Source organism: Rhinichthys klamathensis, unplaced genomic scaffold (assembly GCF_029890125.1).
Source record: "Rhinichthys klamathensis goyatoka isolate OS25496 unplaced genomic scaffold, OSU_Roscu_1.1 h1tg000042l_1, whole genome shotgun sequence".
NCBI classification, from domain to species: Eukaryota; Metazoa; Chordata; class Actinopteri; order Cypriniformes; family Leuciscidae; genus Rhinichthys; species Rhinichthys klamathensis.
Genome location: NW_026606589.1, coordinates 923,341 through 949,555, shown reverse-complemented (window position 1 = coordinate 949,555; position 26,215 = coordinate 923,341). Strand labels below are relative to the sequence as shown.

Genomic DNA, 26,215 nt, shown 5'->3' with positions numbered 1-26,215 from the left:
CCGAATTCGGAAATGATCACTTTAGTACTTTGGGCAGGCAATAATATATAATAATAATTAGAATATATATATGCGAGACACGTGCAAAGAAATGTTTCATGTTTGCTCATAAATAGGTTTTGCAGGACAGAGATCAGACGGTTTTGTTCTTTTTTTATTTTTAAAGGCAGTGGGCCAAGGCAGTGGGCCAAATCAGTTGCCAGGCCACTGGGAATTCTTCCGATGCTCCCGTTGGCCAGTCCAGGACTGTTTCTTATATTGTTGCTGTGGTCAGTTTTACTCTGTTAGTAAAAGTAAACACAAACACATTTAAAAGTAACACAAATTTAATTCAATTTCATACATAACATACATACATGCATACATACATACATATGTACACACTCTAATGGCTAATATTCACATATGTTACAGGCCAATGTGTATAAAACATCCAGACAGATGAATGTGTATCTTGACATTTTGAGTGATTCCTCACAATTTTAGGTTATTTAAATGCATTTCAATCTGTTTGCAGAAAAGCAGGTGAGTAAAATGGGAAATGTTTGTTTCAGTACGGGGCGATACTGAGTCCAGCGGTCGCTACCGTTCCAGTCCTGACAGAAACAAAACGAATGAGAAAACATCAATACTAGCACTGCTGCAGCATCTATGATAGAAACATTAAATACAACACGAAACACACTCGACTTCCATGCATTACAGAGCAAAAACAGTAGAGACTTAAAGGTGCTGTATCTAACTTTTTCACTCTACTAAAGCATAAAAATACCATATGTTTGCATACTCGTTCCTCTGAAAAACACTTGTAGATCCAGTTATTTTACTTTGAAATGTGCATTCCGTGTTGGAATGTCTGATTCTGTTTTGGTCTGTGTGATCTCGCACAGTTCACCCAAAAGTATTTCGACACCCTGGGATTCCAGTTCCAGAAACACAACGTATTGCAGCCAGCAAACAAACTGGGTCAGAGATTGCAGATTCTACCCAACCTAAAAAGCCTTGGTATCCATATAAAAAATATCTATGAACGAGAGCATACTAAAACTAGTGGTCAACAGATATTGTTTTTTTGATGGCCGATGCCGATATCTTAGAGAAGGGTGGCCGATGGCCGATATTTTTATATATACTTTATATTTATTTTTTAATCAATATTTAATAAATTAGAAAACAAATCTTTAAAATAAACATGCTTATACTTTAGATTGAACTTCTTGAATCTGCAATCCTATTACAGTTTTTTTAACAAATAAAGTAATTGTTTAAAAAAATATATGAATGTGAATAAAAAGGAAGTTAACACTGTAACAGGGGACTCAGTAATCTGGTAATTTCGTGCGCACTGGTAATCAAATTTGTTCAAATAAAGACAAGGTAACGCTTATTTTACATACAGCACACAGTGAAAACTATATGAATGACACAGTGGGCAACTGGATATAGCACAGCATATTTTAAAATTAAGGATTTAAAGGGTTAGTTCACCCAAAAATGAAAATTCTGTCAGTAATTACTCACCCTCATGTTGTTCCAACCCCGCAAGACTTTCGTTCATCTTCGGAAAATGTGTAACAGCACAGCGCTACATCAGAACGTTTTCTCACTATTGGCCAGCATGTGAGCCTATGTTCTGATGTAGCACTGCGCTGTAACACTACGAACTCACACTGAGGCCCACATTGAAGAAAACTAATAGTTGACTTAAGTCGTTATTTTGGGTTTTTTTGCGCACAAAAAGTATTCTCGTCACTTGACAAACTTATGGTTGCACTTGGACTATTTTAACGATGTTTTTATCTACTTTCTGGGCCGGCAAGTTTCAATTACAATAGAAGCCTATGGAGGAGTGAGACAGCTCTCAGATTTAATCAAAAATATCTTAATTTGTGTTCTGAAGATGAACGAGAGTCTTACGGGGTTGGAACAACATGAGGGTGAGTAATTACTGACAGAATTCATTTTTGGGTGAATAGGCCTAACCCTTTAAAGTATTTAGATCGAGTCTCCTGTGAAGCTGATCTTCGATACAATAACAATCTTCGATATTTTGAATTTGGACTACAGTACCTATTTCGACCACTAGCTGTCATTCTTACAGACTGCACCTTAAATGTGTGAATGTAGACTACACTATGCATTGTCATTTAATTAATAATATTTATTAGGGCTGCACGATACTGGAAAAAAAACTGACATTGCAAAAAAAAAAAAAACACATTCCTGGTTTTGTAGGAATTGCATCTGCATAGAAAATAATAATCAAATTACAAGCATAGATAAATACAACAGAACAAAGATAGAAATTAAATGAGTAGTGCTTTGTTTCTTTATCTGTTTATGCATGCACAACATGCACCTGAGGAAAACCGTTGGTATGGATAATTCAAACGCAGATGCGAGGGAGGGCGAACGGAGCCGAATCAGTCGGTGCTGATGACCAAAACAAACATCATTCCCAAGAGAAGAATCAACGTCACGCCAAGTTTCAAGATGGTCATGAAGTGTATTGAGAACAGAAATTATACTTGCTACAACAATTTAAAACATTTAATTGGACCAACAACACGGTTTGGTAAACAAATGTTTTCCATTGGCTCAACATATTTCTGATTGAGCCAATGTTAACAGACTATTGCCACAATTAATCAAATTCAATTAAATTAGGAATAAATTAAAAGAAATTCAATTAGGTTGTAGGTCTGCAGCAGGAGAGAAAGACAGGAGACGAGCGGTGCGTAAGTAGATCAAGTTTATTGTAAAATATGCACATATATCACAGGGAGGCCGACTCGAAATGTCATTTTGCGGTGCTTCATGGGAGTGAACCAGATCTTTTGGCACGTTTTGCTTGTTTTGACTCTCTGATTGGTGGAATTTATTGTACAGCATCATTGTTAATGTAATTTTTCACCACAAATTCTGCTGTTAAACACTATTTTAAAATAGTTGAAATCAGAGATGGGACCAAGTCACACATGTGCAAGTCTCAAGTAAGTCTCAAGTCTTAACCTTCAAGTCTCAAGTAAGTCCCAAGTATTTTTTTCCTGGGCAAGTCAAGTCACAGGCTATGTCAAGTCAATTCAAGTCAAGTCCTGTAGTAGGTCAAGTCAAGTCCAAGTCAAGTCCAAGTCAAGTCACCTTATTATTGTAAAATTACAATAATAAGGTGACTTGACTCAGGGCAGCTTGACTCTTGACTCAGACTAGCCAGGGCAGCTCAACTAACGCGATCGTTATACAGGTGTTTAAACAACAAAACACATCCACTTCCACATATTTGACAATCGGAATATCAGTGTTTCATGTTATAGCTAATACATTTGTGAACATTTTGAATAAAACAGGAAAAATGACAAAAGCAGATCATCATTCATTCAGCACTGTGTTGTGGTTGCGCTGTGTCACGTGACAAGCAATGACGCGTCACCATGGAAACATTAAAGTGAGTGACAGGTTCTAAATAACGGTCGCCTAAAAAAAATCAGTTAGAATAGTTTAAACTTACTTGTGAAAGGGTTAATGGCTACTTTAGCTATTATTACATTAGCTAACTACCAACTAACCATATAACATTAACAAATTGACAAGCACTTACTGGGCAGAATGGCTCTTCAAATGACGGACGGAATTGGAGGTTGTCGTTTGGCTGTCCGCAATGTTAATGTTGCATGTCTTGCAAAGCGCTGTTCGTCTTTTGCCATCTTGTGAATAATTCTTGAAGCCGAAAGCGATGACCCTCGGTACCCCTCCGGCTGACATTTTGATGTGATGTCTAAGTGGGCGTGATGTGCGTAAGGTACGAGAGGGCATGACTGATGATAGTGTCGTGATCCAGTCATGACAACGCTATTCTCAGCCTGCGCTCCAGCTGGATCAACTTTTAAAAAAAAAATGTTTTATAATATATATTTTATATTCAAACTGAAAACATGATGTGATTAACACTCAAGTCATTCAAGTCATCGTGTCTCAAGTCAAGTCCCGAGTCTTTAACTTCCAAGTCCGAGTCAAGTCTCAAGTATTTCATTTTATGTCAAGTCAAGTCACAAGTCATAAAAATAGCGACTCGAGTCCAAGTCACCAAGTCACAAGTCCCCATGTCTGGTTGAAATAATGCGGGCTGATGGCTTCAACAGAAGCAAATACTATTGATAACAAATCTTGTAGCTCACAGTAAGGCTGTCTTTAAAGGTTTATGTTATTGTTAAAAATCATTTTCCCTATGGGGAAACTGCATGGAGTTTTTACTTCTGGAACCTGACTGATGCACTCTAAACAAGTCATCAAGGCCTTCATTTGACATTTACACTGTTTTTTATATTCACTCCTGATAGTAAAATAAGCCACTTTAACTCTTTATAAAGGCTCTGTCATACAAAGCAAAAAATACAGTGAAACCACCAGAATACAAATTTTTGGACACTTGTGCTGATGGACTTAATATGAGTGAATATGACCAGTCAGCTAGTCTGAACTAGTGTTGCATGATATATTGGTACTAGAAAGGTATCACAATACCCTAAACAGTACGATTCCTCATTTTACTAGTACAGGTACTTTGTGAATGACAGCGTTTAAATATAAGCCATATTTCAAGAGTTGAGTTGAAGTGCAACAGCAGGGCAGTGTGTGCAGCACTCTGCTTCCACTCCCAGCAGGCACACTGGCCATGCCAAACTTTATATATCCACATAGCGCAGGACTGCTTAAAGGGTCATGAAACCTCAAACCAAATTTTCTGAGATTTTTACAGAGGTATGTGTGTTGAACGCCATTGAAGACAATGTTAGCATCAGTTAGATTTAATAGTAGGGTTAAAATGGTTTAATTTTTTTTTCCGCTTTTTTGTCTTCCGGGTTTAAAATCTTCATCACAGGCTGTGACGTGGCAGTACACTGTGAGTGCGTTGATGACTCATCGGTGTCTTATAATTATTAATGAGACTGAGTTTTCATATCCTATGAGAAGACACCGTCTCTTAATTATTCATGACACCACGTGGATCTTTCCAATGACAGACATGTCAAACTGTGATATCGCGTAGTAGATGAGAGAGGCAATCATGGGACGCACGCAAGTGTTTGTTTTCGTGGTGCAAAAGTCCAATTGGGTTGAATATGTTTCCCCGCGATGCTGCCCGGGCTAGACTCTGGCTCCGGGCGGTTGGTTTTCCATCAACCACAGACACATCTAAATGTGTGTGCCGCAAACATTTTTCTCGAGAGAGCTTCGAGAATTGTGGACTTCGCCTTGTTGACAACCAATGCAGGTTGCGTCTTGCGAGTGATGCGGTACCAAGTCCCGAGGACTTTTCTATCCCTTCAGAGGTGTGTGTGTGTGTGTGTGTCTAAAATGAGAAGTCATCCACCTCCACAGAGCCATCTTTATTATGGGGGTTCAGGGGGCGCGAAGAACTAGGCTATGCACGGAACGTTCTTTTTAAGCGGAAAATTAATAATTTTCAAATATATGCATTTATAGTGTCTATAAACAACTATATATTTTATAATGACATTATAATTATACATGTAGCCTACATTAATATGTTCTCAATAGAATTACGATTACTGTAGGCTAATATTGCAGGGCATTCAGTTACTTTTGAAAGGACAATAATAAAGTCGTATTTCATAAGACTTTAACTTTGCCAGCTATAAAAAAAATCTAGCATTTCCTCACATTTTACCACTGCTTTTAGTGACAGTCGATATGCATGGGATACTGGCGATGACAGTGATGGCCATACCACACCCCTTCTCACAGCCATTTAAGTTGCATTTTTCAAAAAGATTGTGAGCTAGACTTGAGCTGAAAGAGGGGGGTTTCATGACCCTTTAAAGTTATCGATTTTGTTAAGAGCGATAAAGAAACATGCATGAATGAAAATATTAACTGCGGGACGAGCTTGATGTTAAAAAGAGTTAAGCGCAATAAGCCTCGAAAAAGAACCTAATGTAGTCTTTGCACGTTATCACACACCCAAAGCGCGCACACAGAAAGCTGCCTGTCAGACAGCATTCAATCTCAAATTCAGATCTGTTTCATGACTTATTTCACTTGAACAGTCAAATACACACAAGCTGTGTCCCAATGTGAAGGCTGCATCCTCCGAAGGCTGTATTTGAAGGCCGCTTGGCCGTATTTGAAGGCCGATTGCGTCACAGCGGCGCGACGAAGGACGTCCCAATTCAAAGGCTGCACCCTCCGAAGGTCGCATTTGAAGGCCGATTGCGTCATCGCAGGGCGATGAAGGCTGTCCCAATTCAATTCTGCGTCCTCCGAAGGCCGTATTCGAAGGCCGGTTGCGTCATTGCGGCGCGACGAAGGCTACCCTGATTCAAAAGCGACAGCAAATGCACCCTTCGTTTCCCCGTGAAAGAGAGGATACATAAATGGATCCTAAGCGGCCTATCCTACCCCATAAGTCATTGCGCTGGTGACGACAGCATTTTTATTTTTTTTAAAAAGGGCAGCGGAGAGTTCGATGGTGGACGGCAAATTAACATTTAAATGTAAAAATATTCTGTTTTTATTTACTCAAATAGCTAGAGAAACCAGAGTTAAAAGCCACACGTTTTTTTTTCGTATTCATCTTAACTCATTCGTCACCATTGCGTGGCTTCATTTGTCATGTGGAAACGCGAAAACGAAAAAATAAATTTCTGTATATTTCTTTATTATTCATCATTTTTTATTATTTTATGCTTTAAATGTGTAAATAAAATAAAATTCATGGCTCTGGACATTGTTTATTTTTGTAATGGTATCTGAGTGTTTGCAAGGTTGATAGGCTACATTTAAACTATATACTTTTGTGTAGTTTAATGTAACAGTGCGTAGTGTTGCTGTCCTGTGAGGGAAAAAGTAGGCTACTTCACATTTGTACATGAATACTTAACGCAGTATGAAGTTCCTTACATTCCCCCACTGGTTATTTTGAAAATTAAAGTAACAAAATGTAGGTCTATTGTCACAATATTAACAAATTGTTACTAATTTACATGTCCGGTCCCCTCAGTTTTCTGATTGCTTAAAAAAAAAAAGAAAAAAAAAAAAGACTTTAGGAGGCAAAATATTTTTTTAGTGATTATGTGAATTACACTGCGCAAACCAAAGTAATAGGCTAGGCTAATACCCACCGGATGAATAAGGGTTGGCTCTCAGACTCCACAGTACATAAAATATTCATTTTATTTTATTTTATTTTTCGTGTCCGCATTTATGAGGAAAAAACGTGTTCTCAGGCCTCGTTTACACTGTCAGTGAAATGTGACCCAATTCTGATTTTTTACTCGTATGCGACACAGATCGGATGTGTTCTATGACAGTGAATAGGAAAAAAACGCATGCATTCGGATATTTCGAGATCGGTTTCAGGCCTCGTTCATATAATAAATCAGATGTAAATCGGATATGTGCCAATGCGACAGTCAAGTAAACAGGCAGATCGGATTTTCCGAGGCATTAGGCTGCGTCTCTGCGGTTTAATGACGAGAGAAACCCCGACGCGCATCTGCGGATGGACGGATGGCCCGACGAAACAGTGCCGTCGTAGGAGAGGAATGTGGACACACATTGACACAACATATCAAAGGTTGGCTTGCTCATCCTAAAATTTCGGACCCACTGCTCCTCGTTAAAGCCTGCCACGATCTCATGAAAGTGCGTTTATTGCACGATTTTTTTTTCACGTGGCATTTATGCCAAAAATAGTTTTTGCGTGCATGATACGCACTTTATGGCGTTTAACGTTTACAGTGCGTATCATATGCAAGCAAAAACTATTTTTGGCGTGTAAATGGCATGAGAAATACAATTTGTGCTATAGATACTCACTTTTATGAGATCGTGTTGTATGTTCCCACCTGTCCTGAGATCTCGCTGCGCGTTCGTCCATCTGAGCAAGAAGAACCCTTTAAACATGCGCGATGTTTCAGTCAAGTGTAAACACATGACTCGGATATGGGTCACAATTTAAAGAAACGGACGGTATAAAAAATCGGATATAGGCAACAAATCAGAATTGGGCATCAAGACCTGCAGTGTAAACGAGGCCTCCGTTACGGACATGACCACTCTGAAAGCGGCAAAAGATGCTTTAAAACTGTCACAGAGACATCAAACAGAAAGCACAAAACCTTTTTTTAACCTGAATTTCGTTTTGTATTAATTGTATCTTAATTTTAATCAATGTTTCATCAACCAATTGCCTGGATTTAATAAATAAGAAGTAAATATAGCAGACGATAGATAAGAAACGGAGGCGCCGCCGCGTGAACTGGAGCTCGTCACATAAATTAACCGAAACTCAGCATATAAGGTAGCCTACTTGCCTCACATGTCTACTTTTAAACAGAACAATTCAAAACGAAAGAAAACAGACTACAGACTGCTCTCTGCTTATGTAATCCTTATGAAATGTGCATTTCTCTCTGGCACGTTCACTAGGCTAGCCTACTGAAGATCGCGAGTCAGCATCGTCAACTTCATCTTAGCCGACAAAGAAAACACTTGTTTATTAATAAACAATTACAATATCTCCTTGCTATATTTTACATATTCATAATCATACTTTTGCCGGTTCTTTGTGACAGCTTTTAGGTGCTTTATTGGCAGCGCCACCCTTACATGTCACCACCGCTACATGTCGCCACCGCGTCACCGCACCCCAGAATAGACCTGTATATAAAATATATATATGTTGCCCCCTCATTTAAAGACGGGACCCCCCAAAAATAAAATTCTGGCTACGCCCCTGCTCCCATGTCCTCCAGTAAAATATAAAACAAAAAAATGACAATAGCCAATTCTGGCTCCATAGCTGTTTACTCAATTTTATCAAATGAATGATCAGGATGGCAGCTGTACTCTCGCACTGTTGCTTGGCGCCTGGAGCGGTAATCGGGAACACCTGGTTGCGCAATTAGGAAATCCCACGAAGGCTACATGGTGCGTCCTTCGAAGGACGGATAGGCTGCATCCTTCGAAGTCCGCGGCCTTCGAAGGATGCAGCCTTCACATTGGGACACAGGCTACAATTATATAAAAAAGCCCGTCTTGGCGATTATTCAAATAAATACACAATCGGTATAACTTAAAGGGATAGTTAAGTTCACCCAAAAATTAAAATTAGCCCATGATTTATTTACCCTCAAGTGTATATGACATTCTTATTTAAGACGAATACAATTTTTTTTTTTTTTTTTTTTTTAAATGTCCTGGCTCTTTCAAGCTTTATAATGACAGTGAATGGTCCATAAAAGTCCATCATAAAAGTGCTACACATGGCACCGGGGGGTTAATAAAGGCCTTCTGAAGAGAAGCCATGGGTTTTTGTAAGAAAAATACCCATATTTATAACTTTATAATCTAAAATAACTAGCTTCCGCCAGATGACTGTACGTATACTACGCAAGTCAACTTGCATCACAAGAGTAACCCTTAACGCATGTATGACTTACGATGTAGGAGTATCGTAAGCTTAGGCTCCTCTCGCGGTTTAAACAAATAGGGCTGTGCAACAACAAACTGAAGCTCCTCTTCTATTATATAGAAATCCTCCGACATTTCTCTTCAAAATTTCTAATTCGCGACCGTTGTTTTGTTGTACTCTTTCCTCTGAGCTTCCGCGTTCGTCATTAAGTTGTGCGTCGGGTCAGGGGTTAGTCTTCCACCGTAAATCGATGCGTACGCCCGTATGTCGGAAGCCAGTATTTATAGTTTATAAAGTTTTAAATATGGGTATTTTCAAGTGCTGGGCGGTATACCAGTTCATAAAGAATACCGGTGTTTATTTTTGTTATGATATTAATCTGTATGTCGGCTTTAACAACGTTCAGAACGCGGCGCGACACCGTTTGAAGGTCCCTTTTCACTGTGGTGATGCACAGCTGTATGTGTTAAGCCCAATTTATACTTCTGCGTCGAACTCACGCCGTAGCTACGTCGTAGGCTGTGTGTAGCGCGCGTACCCTTCGGCGTACCCTGACATGCACTTCTCCAAAAATGTAACAACGCGTCAATTCTACGCGGACGCAAGCACTGTGATTGGTCTGCTAGAACCGCTCCCCGGGTTTCACATGCTCCCTCTGCATGTGTAATTGCGCGTCAATGCGGACAACGACGCAGAAGTAAATGAAAACCAGCACGTAGTCTATAGGGTAGAGGCTCCGGCGTAGGTCCGACGCAGAAGTATAAATCAGCCTTTACTAAGCGTGACGGTGAAGATGGATAGGTTAAACTATAAGTGATAGCTGTCAAATTATATTACAGTGTTTCCCATACATTGGTCCACAATATCAACACAGCCTTTTGGAAAATCTATTTGTGGTTGCCATTGACATCGTTGAATAAACATGAGCACTGCACGTTTCAAAGTCAAAACGCGGTGCGGGTGTTTTTATATGATTGTATCTGAAGTAAACTGACGGTCTTTAGAAAGGTTTCAATGTTATTTCAATTGAATCTTTCCTGATGAATCAGCATTTCTGAGCACTGTGCTGCTTTGTGTACAGCCGTTATCAGGGAAACCGCCGTTTCTGCCACTCCTAAAGTGCCTCCTGCTGGCACCTCTTTGTAAAGCCTTGCAAACCTGTATTAATACTAGTGTGGATTTTTTGTACAATATTCAATCATGACTAGGGATGTCAATTTTCACAAATTCCCATGACCGATCGTCGTTTAAATTAACGATTAATTAATCGATTAATCGTTAGCCTTAAAGGCACACTGTGGAACTTTTCAACCTTTATAATATATTACCGAAACCCATTGAGATGGTACATCGACTTACAATAGGTTGAATGACACGTCTGCCGAAGCCTGAAGGTGTCTGTATCGCTTTTACCAGCACTATGTAACTTCGGGTTTCGGGTAGGAACCCGAGCACAAAAAGAACTACAAAATTCGACCGCTTTACGGCATACGTCACTTCCCCCACCACCCCAACTTCCTCAAATTCTAACGTGAGAGCTCAACTCGCGTTTGATTGCCGGCATCTGTATGTTGTCGTCATGGCTGAATCAACAGCTACTCGGAAGAAAGCGAAGAAAGCAAAGATTTTGTCAGAGGAGACCAAAAAAAGAAAAAGGGAGAGTTTAAAATAAACATCGGCATAAAAGTGTATATATAATGTAATATTTACTGCAAATTCGTGTAACAAAACTGATATAAGTCACAACATACTGCCGTATACAAATGTAAATGTTTTTTTTTTTTCTTTCAGCTCATATATGTTTGTATTTGTGTAAAAGGAAAAACAAACTGAAGACTACAAATAACGGAAATATTTAGTGAGTTATATCAGTTTTGTTACACGATTTCCCGACTACTCGATTTCATCTCCAACCCATTGCAAAGAGATCCTAAAGACGTTAATTGTTTGCTTCAGGTGTGTTTGATTAGGGTTGGAGATGAACTGTGCAGGACAGACGATCGGCAGGAGCAGGATTGGGCAACCCTTGTCAATGCGACTTACCTGATCAGACATTGTTTTCTACTTTTATTCAATTTGTTTTCTTAATAGGATTTATATTATTAATCTTATATTTATATTATTATTTTGGTCAGTAGTGAATCGATTAACTTTCTCCAACATACAAATCAAATGCCGTCTGCACACACATAAAGACACGGGAGGTTGACCGGTTGACTGTTTGTTGACTTTTGCGACAATGCTGCGGCGCTTGTGGCCTCTAGGGGCACTAGACGTGAAAATTACAGGTCGAGCGCATCCTAGTGGCCAAAAATTCCACAGTGTGCCTTTTAGACTACAATATGAGTGTGCTGCAGTGCCATATGGCCAACAGCATGACAGGGTCTGCAAATGCTGCTCAAAACACTTTGTTCCTCACCAAATGAATGAGAAGGGTTTTTAATCTAAGTAAAGGGCTAGTAGGATTGTAAAATGTTTCGATGTGATTGATCATTTAATTAAATTACTTATTTAATAATCAAATATAACGACTAATACAACGCGTCACCAACGCAGCCTCAGATGCATGCTTGTCAGCATGTGTACTTCTGCTCTTCCTGGAACAACACTCTGAAACACGGCAACTAAACCCAATGAATTCAAAACGATTTAATAAAATAGTGTTCTCATGTTATGTAATATGATAGTCCCAATCATAGTTATTATTTGTCGCGCATTGCTGTTTGAGCTGCGCGCTGAATGAACACTGGTAAACTGGAGCACTTTGCTAGCGCGTTATATAACTCGAAGAAACGCATCCTGAATGAGATTAATCAGATATATACAAAATAAACAATACTACAAATTATATCTGCACAAAATGACGTGAATGCACAAGTGAAATTGAACTAAGTTACGTGCGATTAAGAATGATGCATGTTGTGGACGTGCTCTTCCTGGAGCAACGCGATGAAACACGGCAACTAAACCCAAATAATTCACAATGTTTTATTACAATATTGTAAGGGCATTCTAAGTCAATCTACTGCAGTATTTCCTCTCTCAATCAGTAGAAAATGTGGTTAACATCCAGTCATGCTTGGAAAAAAATAAATACCGTCATATACCGTGAAACCGGTATAATTTTGAAAAATACCGTGATATGGATTTTTGGTCATACCGACCAACACTAGTTTTCCTTACACAAACGCATGGCTTCGCTTCAGAAGGCCTTTATTGACCCCTCGGAGCCGTGCACTTTTATGGACTTCAAAACACAAACGGCCATTATAAAGCTTGGAAGAGCAAGGACATTTTTAATATAACTCCGATTGTATTCGTCTGAAAGAAGAATGTCATATACACCTAGGATGGCTTCGGGGTGAGTAAATCATGGGCTAATTTTCATCTTGGGGTGAACTATTCCTTTAATTGAATGCAAACAGTTGGGAGAAAATCGGATCTGTGTCAATATGACCCGTGCATTAAAGGTACAATATGTAGGATTTTTGCAGTAAAATATCCAAAAAACACTAGGCCAATTTTGTTTAGTTGATTACTTACAATATCCCCAATGTTTCCAACTATTTGTAAATCGTGAGAAAATTGCGATATTAACCCTCTGGGTTCTAAGGTGTTTTTGGGGTCCTTGAGATGTTGACATACTCTGACATTTGTGCTTTTTTCAGTTGCTTATAAACAAATTACTGGCAAAGGTGTAATTACACTCTATTTAGCACAAACAGGGCTACCATAACATGTGAACAACATGTATGCACATGTTTGTATTTTTGAGAGAATATTGTTTATGCGTGGTTATTGAAAAAACTAAAACTTAAAGTTTCTGAAATAAGGCCACAAAACACATACTAAATATGTGTCCACAAGACTTTTGACTAATGGATGTTGTCGCCTAGAGTTTTTTCTTCAAAATGATCTGAAAATCATCCTCCCTAATCATTCACATAAAACAATAGATTGGTTTAAATTTAAAAATGACACTTTTTGTTTGGAAAGGCAATATGCGCAGGGGTGTGACCTGCTGTGATTCACACCTGAGAAGACAATGGGCCCGCATAATGAGCGCATAATGGGGCTGCATACTAATGAGCCTTTCATTCAGGTGTGTCACTGAGCCACAAGAATGCAATGACAATATATATATATATATATATATATATATATATATATATATATATATATATATATATATAGGCCTATATAATACAAAATTGGTTCACAGTTCTTTCAGTTAATACTCATACTGTATTTACAGAAAGTTTGGGAATATATCCCAAATGTGTCACTAATAAAACACAATTCAAATAATTTAAAGAGGAGGCTTATATTGAGCTATTAAGATTTACCTAAGATTTATTTATATGTACATATATTTTTGCTATTTTAATAAAAAGGTTACAATTACAACAACAATTAAAATTTTAACTATATTTCAAATGTAATCTTTCTTTGTATAAACTAAAGTATACATTTTATCATACATATTTCACAGTTGCGGATTAATTAGTTTGAATATAGACTACAATCGAACAAACACTATAATAACATCTTAGCAAACAAGCTTATTTGATGTGGCAGTATTTTACAGTAAAAACGACATCTTGTCTTTCATATGTAACATATCGTTTTTATGATTAGGGCATATAAATGTTAATTTGCAGTTTAATACGTTGCTTATACAAAAATATTTTATTTCAACATATTTCAGTCGATTTTTACTCATCTCAGTATTGGAATATAGTTAGGTAAAAGCTGTTGATTCATTCACACACCAAAATGCGATTCATATTCAAACAGTCTTTTTGTTTACAGACACTATTTCATATCGCGATTAGAACAAAGCACTTGAAAATAAAGAATGTACCTATTCCTCAGCTGGATCCGTTGCTCCTCAAAATGAAACTACCTGCACTTCTGAGGTAATTTTTTCCAGGATTATTATTAAAGGGGGGGTGAAACACTCAGTTTCACTCAATCTCATGTTAATCTTGAGTACCTATAGAGTAGTATTGCATCCTTCATATCTCCAAAAAGTCTTTAGTTTTATTATATTTATAAAAGAAAGATAGGCTGTCCCGAGTCTTTCCGGAAAAACCCGAGCGGGTGGAGGCGTGCCGTGTGGGCGGAGCTAAATAATCACGACACGAGCGCGCAAAGCTTTTGCGTTGAGAGCGTCTGGAAGCTGTGAGTGACATCCGAAAATAAACCATGGCTAACAATCAGATAGTAATCCCATGCAGAACAAGGATCTAAACAATACTAAGGGCTCGTTCATACAGAACGCGTTTTTGCTCACAAAAACGTGAGATGGGCAGTGAAATGGGTGAAAAACATAAGGTCTCGAGCGTTTTTTTAAAAATAGAAATGATTTGAACTTGAGCGCAGTGTTTTTAGAACACCATGTCATGCGCGAGTTTTACAACATTTGTGTGTTGTAAACAGACAGACTCGTGGTTTATGAGGACATGATTTATTTTTACAATAAACAAACTGACACCTACAGTGGCCAGCTAAACAAATGTATTTAAACACACACCATACATCGCATGCTCCATAGATACATTAACTGTATGTGATCATGTTGTTTACTTGCTGTGCTTACACGCCGATAGTTAACAACTCACAGACATTTGAAGCAGTTTTACTCACCGCCTGCGGTTCCAACGCACGACCGTGAACCTTTATTGTTGGGACTGCTCCATCTTTAAGTATTAGGCGATCTGCAAATCCGGCGTTGAACTGGGCCTTGTTTATAAAACTATTACCGTCGAAATGAAGGGAACAAACAAAAACACTTGCACAACTCCGTTGCTGCTCTGGAAAAACAAAATCCATCCACAGGTCCCTTAACGCTGGGTTCTTTGGAAATTTGTGCAGTGTTGTCTTGCCCTGGCAACCAAAAACACACTTTTTTGGTGCCATTTTTTTAATTGCAGCGCAGCCGAGCCCAGCACTCGGATGGGCATAGGTGTACTCTCGCACGCACTAGGCTACAGATGCGCGCGCGCCCTTCCGGGAGAAGTGCCCTTAAGACCCGTATAAGGAAATTCCGGCGACTCTGACGTCACACACGCCCGTATTCGAAAAAAACTTTTCGAAACTTGTGACAAACCGGAAGGAGTATTTTTGGAACAGAATTACTCCATCAAACTTACAACTTCATTTTTGAAACTTTGTCCATGTTTAGCATGGGAATCCAACTCTTTAACAGTGTAAAAAACTCACTATGCATGAAACAGCATTTTTTATATAAATTACTTCATTTTAAAGAAGAGAATTTCAGCTTCATAAAGAGAAATCTCTCGTGTCTCTGTGACAAGTATTTACTTAGTTACAGTTCAGTTTTCGGACGCGTTTCAGAATGGACTTCACTGACAGAGAGAAGGCAGAACGCGCATCATGTTTATTTTTCTTTATTTGACAAAAAGCAGAACACTTTGTTTTTATTGTGAGTATACACAGACACTTAACAGGATCGAATGATGTATAACACTTAACAGGATCGAATGATGTATAACACTTATATGTAAGATCAAAATCAGCAGAGTATTTTGAGTCTCTTTTGCACTTATAAGAAAAAAAGTGAGCTGGTATCGCCGGCGATACCGCCGACCCCAGAGGGTTAACCAAGGAAACGGGACGTGTGAGCAGGGGTGAGGAGTCGCCAGTCAATGGCGGCATATCCGCGTTACCCTCGGTTTCCGCTCTTACTGCCATAGTAACCATGGCGACAGACGTGGACAACTGGGTTATGCTTAGCAGGACGCTCACGCTGTTGTTTTGTTCAAACATTATGGACCATGGCAAGCAGACTTTGAGACAAAAAAAACGAAGATCAACATCTTTCGAGATGCCAAGAGCCACGTCCCCGACTAACTTCGACTTGACAGAGACGCGTGTGTTGCATGAGCAAATCAAATGTACATTCAACACACCCAAATGCCGTTTAGTGTGATAGATAGTGTAACTGTTAGAACAAGTGAAACAGCGCTGCATTACCTCAAGTTTAATTCGTCTAATAAACTGACCTGTGGGAGTGTTAATTCAGGACTTGCGTGTAGTTCGGTAGAATGAAATGCCCTTATTCCTTTACATCCGCGGGACTCGCGTTGCGTGTGACGCTGGTAACGTTATACGTCTCTCATTAGCAATCGCGCCCTGCTTCATACCACAGTCATGTTAAAAACATCAAAGTATTCACTCATCCATAAAAGATCCATCAGCTTGACGACAAGATCCATAATTCCGCTTAATGCTCTGCGTCATCGATATACGCCTTTGTTATTGTAAGAGGTTAGCGACCCCTGGTGGCGAAAAATCCTACATATTGTACCTTTAAAGTGACAGCAGCCTAATAAACTGTTCCCGCTACTGTCTGTATCTATAATGTTAATCAAACAACAAAAGAAAAAGAGAAAAATCACTTGCTTTTCTTTTGATTTAATAATTTTGGCTGATGCTTTGAATGCTGCTGTTAAATAGACCTATGGTACCTGAAAAACTTAAAGCACTGTTGATTTAATTTGCGTCTTTGCTTATTGTATTTGTCCTATTGTTTGTTACGTGCATCTTTGATCTTATTATTAATAACAAAGATAAAATAAAATAACATAAATAACTATATCATGACATATATGACCATATTTCCCACCCTTAGCTCATGCCTTCAAATATAAGTCAAATGAGAAAATGTGAAATATTTTGTGAGAGGGCAATTGAGGTCAATAATAACAGTTTAATTTGGCTTTATCCTTTTAGCTAAGTTGCCAATGTAGCAAAGATCTATAGGCATACCTGTAGGCTCGGCTGTATCACAGACTAGTAGTTGCTCAACATTGACCTGTGTGGTCGCACTGGCATGTGATTTTTTTTTTTTTCTTCTTTTTTTTTTTTTAGTAGGGAGGTTAAAGGAGAACTCCGGCGCAAAATGAACCTTTGGTCTAATTACACATTGTTACCTAGTCAACCGTTATCTGAGATTTGTTTTCATGATTATCGAATGTATATAGTTTTATCTCTAAAAACAGTTTAGCCTATAAAGCTAGTATAACGCTAGTATATTGGGCATAGTGTAATGACAAATAAAAATCGCTTGTTAATACCACTAACAAGGCTGAAAATAGACCCACACTAACACGCTAGCATAATGAGGGTCCCTACCTTCAAACCGAAGCATTGAGAACTTTGTAAGTGTACAGACAGTTTAATAAGAAGATATTTTAAACATACAGTCAACTTCGCGTATACAGACAGGAGCCATCTTTGAAATAAAGCCTTTACCAGTCGATCTACGAACGCCGATCCAAGCCTGCTGTTCGCGCTCACCTTATCACAACTTATAGCTCGTTCACATCTCACCAGCGCACTTGGATCGGCGTTCGTAGATCGACTGGTCAAGGCTGTATTTCAAAGATGGCTTCTGCCTGTATACGCGAAGTTGACTGTATGTTTAAAATATCTTCTTATTAAACTGTCTGTACACTTACAAAGTTCTCAATGCTTCGGTTTGAAGGTAGGGACCCTCATTATGCTACCGTGTTAGTGTGGGTCTATTTTCAGCCTTGTTAGTGGTATTAACAAGCGATTTTTATTTGTCATTACACTATGCCCAATATACTAGCGTTATACTAGCTTTATAGGCTAAACTGTTTTTAGAGATAAAACTATATACATTCGATAATCATGAAAACAAATCTCAGATAACGGTTGACTAGGTAACAATGTGTAATTAGACCAAAGGTTCATTTTGCGCCGGAGTTCTCCTTTAAGGCGAGACACTACAGGTGAATAGGCTAAAAATTTTAACTTACAGATATCACCATGAAACTTTACCAGTTGATTACTCACATGAATTGGAGAAAAAAATGTATTGCAAGTTTTTTGTAATTTTTTGTTTAAATATGCTAATCAGGCTATATCTAATTAAATATGCGCTAATTTGCCTATATTTTGAAGTGACGTTTTTTGAAGATGAAAAAAACAAGGTTCAAAATTATTTTTGCATTTTGTTGATATATTCAATAAAAAGACATTTTCAGAGGGGATTATGAATATCTCCTTTTGTTACCCTGTAAATCAGAAAATACTGCCAATAGTCTTAAAAAATTGATTTCCGCCCTATTTTTAGGCATAAAATGTCATATAAATCAGGCCAAAAATGATATATCAACAAATCCCTCTGAACAAACCTTCAGAATATAGTTAGGAATAGGACTGTAAAGTTTGGTGTATGTAGGTGCTACTGAAGTGGAAAATCGTCACTAGGAGTGTGAGAAAAAACTCATTTTGAGAAAACGGCCTTTAAAGATTTGTATGGCAAAATTCCACTAATTTCTATTGAAAGCCATGAATTACAGACAAAATATGCTTTAGGTCCAAGTAAAATCAATGTATCACACTGTTTAACATCCAAAACTCATCATTGCTTCATCCATCACTGATCATAACATCCAAAACAACACTTCAACACATCAAAACAACACATCAACAGTCCATCACACAGGTGAATATGTTTCTGCCTGAGGAACTCACAACCACTTTAGGATCCCACAATTACAGATTTGTATATTATACAAAAACTGAAATGTGTTGTGTAATGTAATTGTTTTGTATATATAGCGTGTAAAGTATAGTATTATGTGATGCATGTATATAATGTCAGAGCGCGTCACGTGATGATTCTGAACGAATCACGTTGTCAGAAATTGGCATAAGCCAATGAGATGCGCATTTCGAGTTAAATCACCGGTTTTACTTTCAAGATTGGTTGCTGATAAACAGGAAATGACCATATTTGGATCAGATAGCGTTGCAAAGGAGAGAGAGAGCTTTCTAACGGTGTGTGATGACAGGGTGCAGATCGCGATCGCGGAGCAGAGGGATGATTTAGAACGCCAACTTTTGATGAATTTATGTGAAATCTACACACGCAAACAGACAAAGTGTAGTAAAATAAAGACCTAAATGTGTATTTTGGACTTTTTTTCAGCACAAGTCTGAAAGAAGACATGTTATTGAAGACAAATAGCCCAAAATCTCAAAATTGACCGATGAAAAAAAAAACGATGTTTTTGCCTGCCGTGTCTCGCCTTAAGCCCAAAAAATAGGCCTTTGACTTCAAGTCATGATGCAAAGGTCTCCTTTGGTATGGAAGTACCTTAGGGTCATACAAATACATTTATCCTAAGACACGAGTGAGATCACACTTTGTATCAGAAATAAACATGTTTTTATAAAAATGGCCGCCAATGCGCCGAAAATACTCTAGAGCCCATATCTTTGCTTCTGTTATCGCTATAATGACAAATTTGGTGTCAAAGTGTACATTTTTGGGGTCAAGGAATCCAATAAAATTGGTTTCAAGTTTAAAAAAATAATAATTTTCCCCATACCATGACAATTGGGGGTAAATATGCACATTTCACATACAAATTGTCATCAGAGTGACTTTACTTATCTTTTCGTTCAAAAACTTTAATTTTGTATCTAAGCAGTCCAGCTACTTCTGTACATTACATTTGTCCTAAGTAGCATGAGATTTCGACCAGTCAGGAGTAGCCTATAGCATATCAGTTCCTGCAACAACACATCCCATCTGCACCAGGAGCTGTGACAGCTGTTGAAGGTCAGAGGTGACAGGTTAACACTTTGAGGTTCGTATGACTTTCTCATTAAATAGAAAAATGTTTTTAATGTTAGATAACTAATAAATAGCTAGCTAGTTGACTATGGAAAAAAAAACCTTAGAGGGAAAACCTCTTTTCTCGAGAATACTGAAGCCAAAAATTATCCTTATAATTTGTATTAATTTAAAACACACTTACTGCAGCTAGCAGACCTAGGCGAGGCAGCTCGCGCGCCTATTGGATGCTATGCGGCAACTGCTGCAACCTATCGAGGCACTGCTCGTTAGTAACGTGACGTTCTCTTACGAGAGTACTCTCGTGTTGCGTAAGCTAGCTTACGCTACGGGAATCCAATTTAAAACGCCGTGCGTGCTAAATCTACCACAACACTGACCCAAGGGCGAGTGCCCTGAGTTCATATGATATGGGGATATAAAAAGCCGACATTGGGAATGGGCTTAATAAAAATTATATAAGGTAAACGTGGTTACCTTAAATGCAGAGGGTGCTTAACACGGTATAACAGTCAGGGGAGGCAATAGCCTGCCTGAACTGAAAACTTTGTAGTCCGCGGAACCGAGTCCGGCAGAACTGAGCGGATAAACTCAGGGCTCCAGACTAACTTTTTTTACTAGGAGCGCTGTTGCCCCTGACTGAAAATTTTAGGAGCACAAGCAGAAAATTTAGGGGCACACCTTAAATCAGCTTGCAGTGCAATTATTCAAATTTCCCCCAAAATAACTGTAATACTGACAAATTATTTAATAATAAAGCGACTTAACGTACAGATATTGTTGGTAGCACTGGGGCTGACAATAAATCACTAAGCTTAATTTAGGGTGTAGATGAAATTAACTTTTGTTATTATTATCATTCATAATGTCCTAATATTAATTAAAAAACAAAAGGAGTGAAAAAAATTATATTAAGGAGTGAACATAGCCAATAAACATCCTACTGTTTACAATGTTTTTTGTTTTTTTTAAATAAGTGTTTAAATAAGAGTTATCCAACATCTTAAAATTTTTAGTTTTAGGACAATCTTTGAAGGATGAACAAAAAATGTGTTGGTCATCACATAAATTTTTTTTTTAAAAAAAGCATTTATATATGATATTATAGTATCAGTATCGGTATCACAGTATAGTAATAGTATCACGAATCGGAATGTTTCTCACTGGATCTCGTAGCAATGATGTTATTAATTCTGAGGCGAATTCCATGGATTTCTTCACTGGATCTCCTAGTAACAGTGTCGCGTGAGCGAGATCGGCCCGCGACTGCTAAGTTCGGGTCTTTACTTTACTGTCAATGGTTCGGGGCGCTGCGCTCCATTGATATACATAAGAAAGGCTATGCGCTGCTCTGTCTATTATTGGTCCGGAATAATTAACGGTCCGTGAAGCATAGGCCTACATGAGTAGCGTATTTTCGTTCCACTTTCATTTTGTTTGCATTCGCTGCTTGGTAACGAGTCGATAGATCGCTCATTGCTCAGACGCACATAGCAGCTTGTGATATTTGTCTCCGTCTCCTTCCCACAGACACGCACGCTCTCTATTCTTGTCACGCTCACTCATTCCGGATTCATTGACGCGCCCCTTCCACGCTTAACCATGCGTTTAACGTGAGGCAAATTTACTGGTCGCACATGTGCGACTGGATGTAAAATTCAGTCGCACACTCTCAAATTTTAGTCGCAAAATGCGACCATTTGGTCGCAGTCTGGAGCCCTGAAACTAAACTGACAACAGTCTAGCTTGGAGCGCGGGAACTTCCAGGTTATAGAACCCTATAAATGTAGACAGAGAGGCCCAGCCTGCCGCCATACAGATATCGTGAAGGGAAATCCCACTGGACCAGGCCCACGAAGAGTCATGGCTCTAGTGGAATGAGCTCTGACGCCCAGAGGGCAACGAAGGCTCTTAGATGTATAAGCCAGTGAGATAGCGTCCACTATCCACCTGGAAAGGCTATGTTTCGAGGCAGCTAGACCTTTAGATCAGCCACCAAACGAAACAAATAGCTGTCCTGACCGTCTGAAAGCAGCCGAACGTTCCACGTAAATTCTAAGGGCCCTAACCAGGCAAAGGAGATTCACGTCAGACTCGCTGTCAGATCCGAAGAGAGAATGTCAGATTGAAGAGGCGGTGGTACCAGTACCAGTCGGTCGCCTTCCAAGGTTTCAGAGCTGCGACGCATTTCTGATTGACCCTGAGGCGAAACAGATCGGAGGCCCAAGCTCGAGACGGCACTCGTGCTTTCAGCCACCACTGCAGTGGGCGCATGCGAAGCAGACCCAGCTGGAGTACTGATGATGATGATGAGGCCATGAGGCCCAGCATTTTCTGAAATCTCTTGAGCGGGACTATAGTGCCGCAATGTTCAGTATGCGCTCTGGCGATAGTCGCGCTGTCATTGACAGTGAGTTCAGCTCTGTGCCCAGAAAGGATATTTCCTGGCTGGGGGACAGCGAGCTCTTCGCCCAATTGACTGTGAGACCAAGATTCTTGAGGTGTTCGAGTAATATGGTCCTGTGTTCTATGAGCTCTGAATGAGATCGAGCTAGAATCAGTCAATCGTCCAAATAGTTCAAAGCTCGCATGCCCTGAAGTTTCAGGGGCGCGAGAGCCGCGTCCATGCACATCATAATATACAGGATGCCAGGGACAGGCCGAACGGTAGGACTGTGTATTGATATGCCTGGCCGTCGAAGGCGAATCTCAAAAATCGCCTGTGACGAGAGAATGTCAGACTCGCTGTCAGATCCACAGAGACTTGTGCTCTGAAAGGAGTGGCAAGTACTTTGGGGACATAATCATGTCTTGGTTTGAGGATGACCTTGGAGTCGTTAGGCCCAAACTCAAGGCACGACGCCCTAACAGAAAGTGCGTGTAAGTCACCCACCAGCTTGACTGAGGCGATAGCCACCAGAAAGGCGGTTTTCAATGAGAGATACTTAAGGTCCACAGACTGTAGAGGTTCGAAAGGGGCACCCTTCATGGCCTCCAGGACCAAGGAAAGGTCCGAGGGGGGGGGGGGCGAGGAGGGTTCATCCTTCTAGCTCCCCTGAGGAAGCGGACTACAAGGTTGTTCCTACCCAGTGACTGGCCATGCGAATGTTTGACAAACGCAGCAATAGCCTCCACATATACCTTGAGCATGGATGGGGATCTATCCTTATCCAAGAGCTCCTGTAGGAAGGAGAGAACCTCCGACACCCCACAATCTTGTGGATCCAGGTTGCGAGCTGAGCACCGACCTGAGAACACTGACCACTTGGAAGCATAAAGCCGTCTAGTAGAGGGCGCTCTAGCTTGCGTAATCGTGTTTAACACTCCGTCGGGGAGACTGACGGGTACCCGTTGATGGCCCACACATGCAGAGCCCAAAGCTCGGGTCGTGGGTGCCAAATTGTATCCCCGGACTGTGAGAGGAGATCTCTCCTCAACGGGACAGGCCACGGAGGCAAGCTCTGAAGCTGCATCAGCTCCGGAAACCAAACTTGGTTCGGCCAGAACGGAGCTACTAGAAGTACACAGGAACCGTTCTCCCTTATAGGCTTGATTACCTGTGGTAACAGCATGATCGGAGGGAAAGCATAGAGAGGGCGGCTGGGCCAGTGATGGGCGGCCCAGTCGCCAGTGATGGGCTTGGCCAGTGATGGGCGCTGAACCCATACAAGGATGCGTTCTGCCAGTGCACGAAGGTTCCGTGATCTCAGACTGCCCTGGCGATTTATGTAGGAAACCACCGACATGTTGTCCGTGCGGACAAGGACATGGTGGCCCTTTAGAAGGGGAAGGAAGAACCGCAAGGCGTTCTCGACCGCCTTCATCTCTAGACAGTTTATGTGCAAGCTCTTTTCTTGGCTTGACCACAGGCCAAAAGTCGGTCTGCCCTCACAGATGGCGCCCCAGCCCGAATTGGAGGCGTCTGTCGAAACCACTATCAGTTTAGAGATTACTCCCAGGTTTACACCTGTCTGATACCAGTCGACCGCCTTCCAGGGCTCCAGAGCTGTGACACACTGAAATGGGCTTGAATGAGCTCTTTGCCAGACTAACTTTCAGAGCAAATCTAAATTTGCCGGAAGTTGTCTGGGTTTTCCCAGGCTAGAATGGACTGTGTGTTTGGCATGCGTTTTTTAATAAAAAATTGCATACTTCACCTCCAATTGTCATGTTAAGGACAACATTATTGTTTTTTAGTCTTGGAACCTATTTTATTGGACTCCTTGACCACAAAAATGTACCCGTTGATACCAAATTTGTCATTATAGCTAAATTTTTTTAAAAATGTGCGTATATAAGATACAAAACATGATCTCACTTGTGTCTTAGGATAAATTTATTTCTATGGCCCTAAGGTACTTCCATACCAAAGGGGACCTTTGCATCATGACTTGAAGTCAAAAGTCACTTAACCTCCCTACTATTTGGAAGAAATGCTCAAGTGGAGGAACAAATGCTCAAAAACAGGACAGGCACATGCTGAATAAGTGAGAAATTTCAGTTATTTATTTATTTTTATTAGTAAATAAAAGAATGAATATAAGTTCCATGTGGGTCACATTATTCAATTACTTTTCCTGTTTCTGTTTTTTGTCGTGGTATCGGTTCAGTAGTAGTATTGAGATTTTATTTAGGTATCATATCGAAGTCATAATTGGTATCTGACAACACTAGTCTGAACTAATTTTAGTATAAAATGACTCACTGCAGTATAAGATTACCACTCACACAAAAGTGATGTTTGAAATCAACCATACTGACCATTTTAGCAGTGATTCAGGCTCTCCTGCTGAGCTGGACCAGAGGTGAACAGGTCTACCGCTGAAAAACAGAGAAATACAGTATAAAACCACATCTAGAAATCACGCAACCGTATATAATCTCAACCATAAAAATTGTCACACACAGCTTAACGCTTGAAATGTAACGTTAATTGTCATGAAAACAAAGTATTTTGATGTGGGTATGATTATGGGCTGGACATTAACTTTTAAAAGTATTTAAACTTTATACATCAGTAAAATATATTATAAAGCTTTATATTATTTCAGCTTTGTATGCGTCATACACTGTGTAAATAGCAGGTACAATGTGGTACAATGATCGGGAATATGAAATTGTGTACAAAATTAAGTTTATAGGCTATACACCAGCGAAGGTTTTTATGCATTTAGTATATATTAAATAAAGCTGTAAATATTAATACATAAGTTACACACACACACACCATACTGCTGGTGAGTCTTGTTATGATCACGTGACTGTTAACTTTAAGTTTGTAGGAAAAAAAAGTTACGATATGAATCTCACCACTCAGGGAATGACGAAGTACATGATTAAGAAAAAAAATACATCAAACACCAGAAACATCCAGAAATCAAACCAATAGGAATGTTTCGGCAGAGACGGCAGAACGGCACGTGTATCCTCCATTATCGTACTACACACTTCCCGCTTCCGTCTTCATTCATCGTGTCACACACATTTCCTTCTGGCGGTTTTCACAATAAAAGTCCGCGAAAACCCTCACAATTGCAAGGGAGAGATAAGTGCTGCTGCTTTTATTACAAATTATGAAGCAGAATATTTATTCAGTTGATAATGACGATTTATAAACATTCTTTTTAAATGGAATTCGTGTAAGAGACATTAATGTTAATTTAAGGCGAGACACTACAGGTGAATAGGGTAAAATTTTTAAATAATAGATATCACCATGAAACTTCCTCAGTTGATTACTTACACAGTATATAAAAAAAAATGTATTACAAGTTTTTGAAATTTGGATGTTTAATTATGCAAATTATGCATTATCTCATTAAATATGCACGATTTTGCATTTAGGTAGATAGATCTGAACATATGATAAAGCCAGGTGCAAAATTATTTTTTCGTTTTGTTTACACACAAGATGAAAAAAAAAGTTCAGCGGGATTTCAGGATATATGCTTATTACCTAGGAAATCAAAGGAAAGAGCTAATGTTAATGCAGGAGAAAGATTTCAAGAGACGCTGAAGTCCTGCTTTCTTCTCGACAGGTAAGTCAATGTTACAGTCTTAATTACAAGCTTTTTTCATTGCTTGGTTGTGTACTTTATTATATAGACAGTAGAACATTTATAGTTAAAAGTTAAACAGGC

At 39.4% G+C, this 26,215-nt stretch overlaps 1 long non-coding RNA gene across 1 annotated transcript; it reads right to left on the bottom strand.

The window, feature by feature from the left end:
* Positions 1-353: 353 nt before the first annotated feature.
* On the bottom strand, positions 354-25,545 carry LOC130082258 (uncharacterized). The gene is made up of 3 exons (XR_008806751.1): positions 25,386-25,545; positions 24,837-24,896; positions 354-596 (listed from the first exon to the last, which is right to left on the bottom strand). It is a non-coding gene; the product is annotated as an uncharacterized LOC130082258 (long non-coding RNA).
* Between the last annotated feature and the right edge of the window lie 670 nt (positions 25,546-26,215).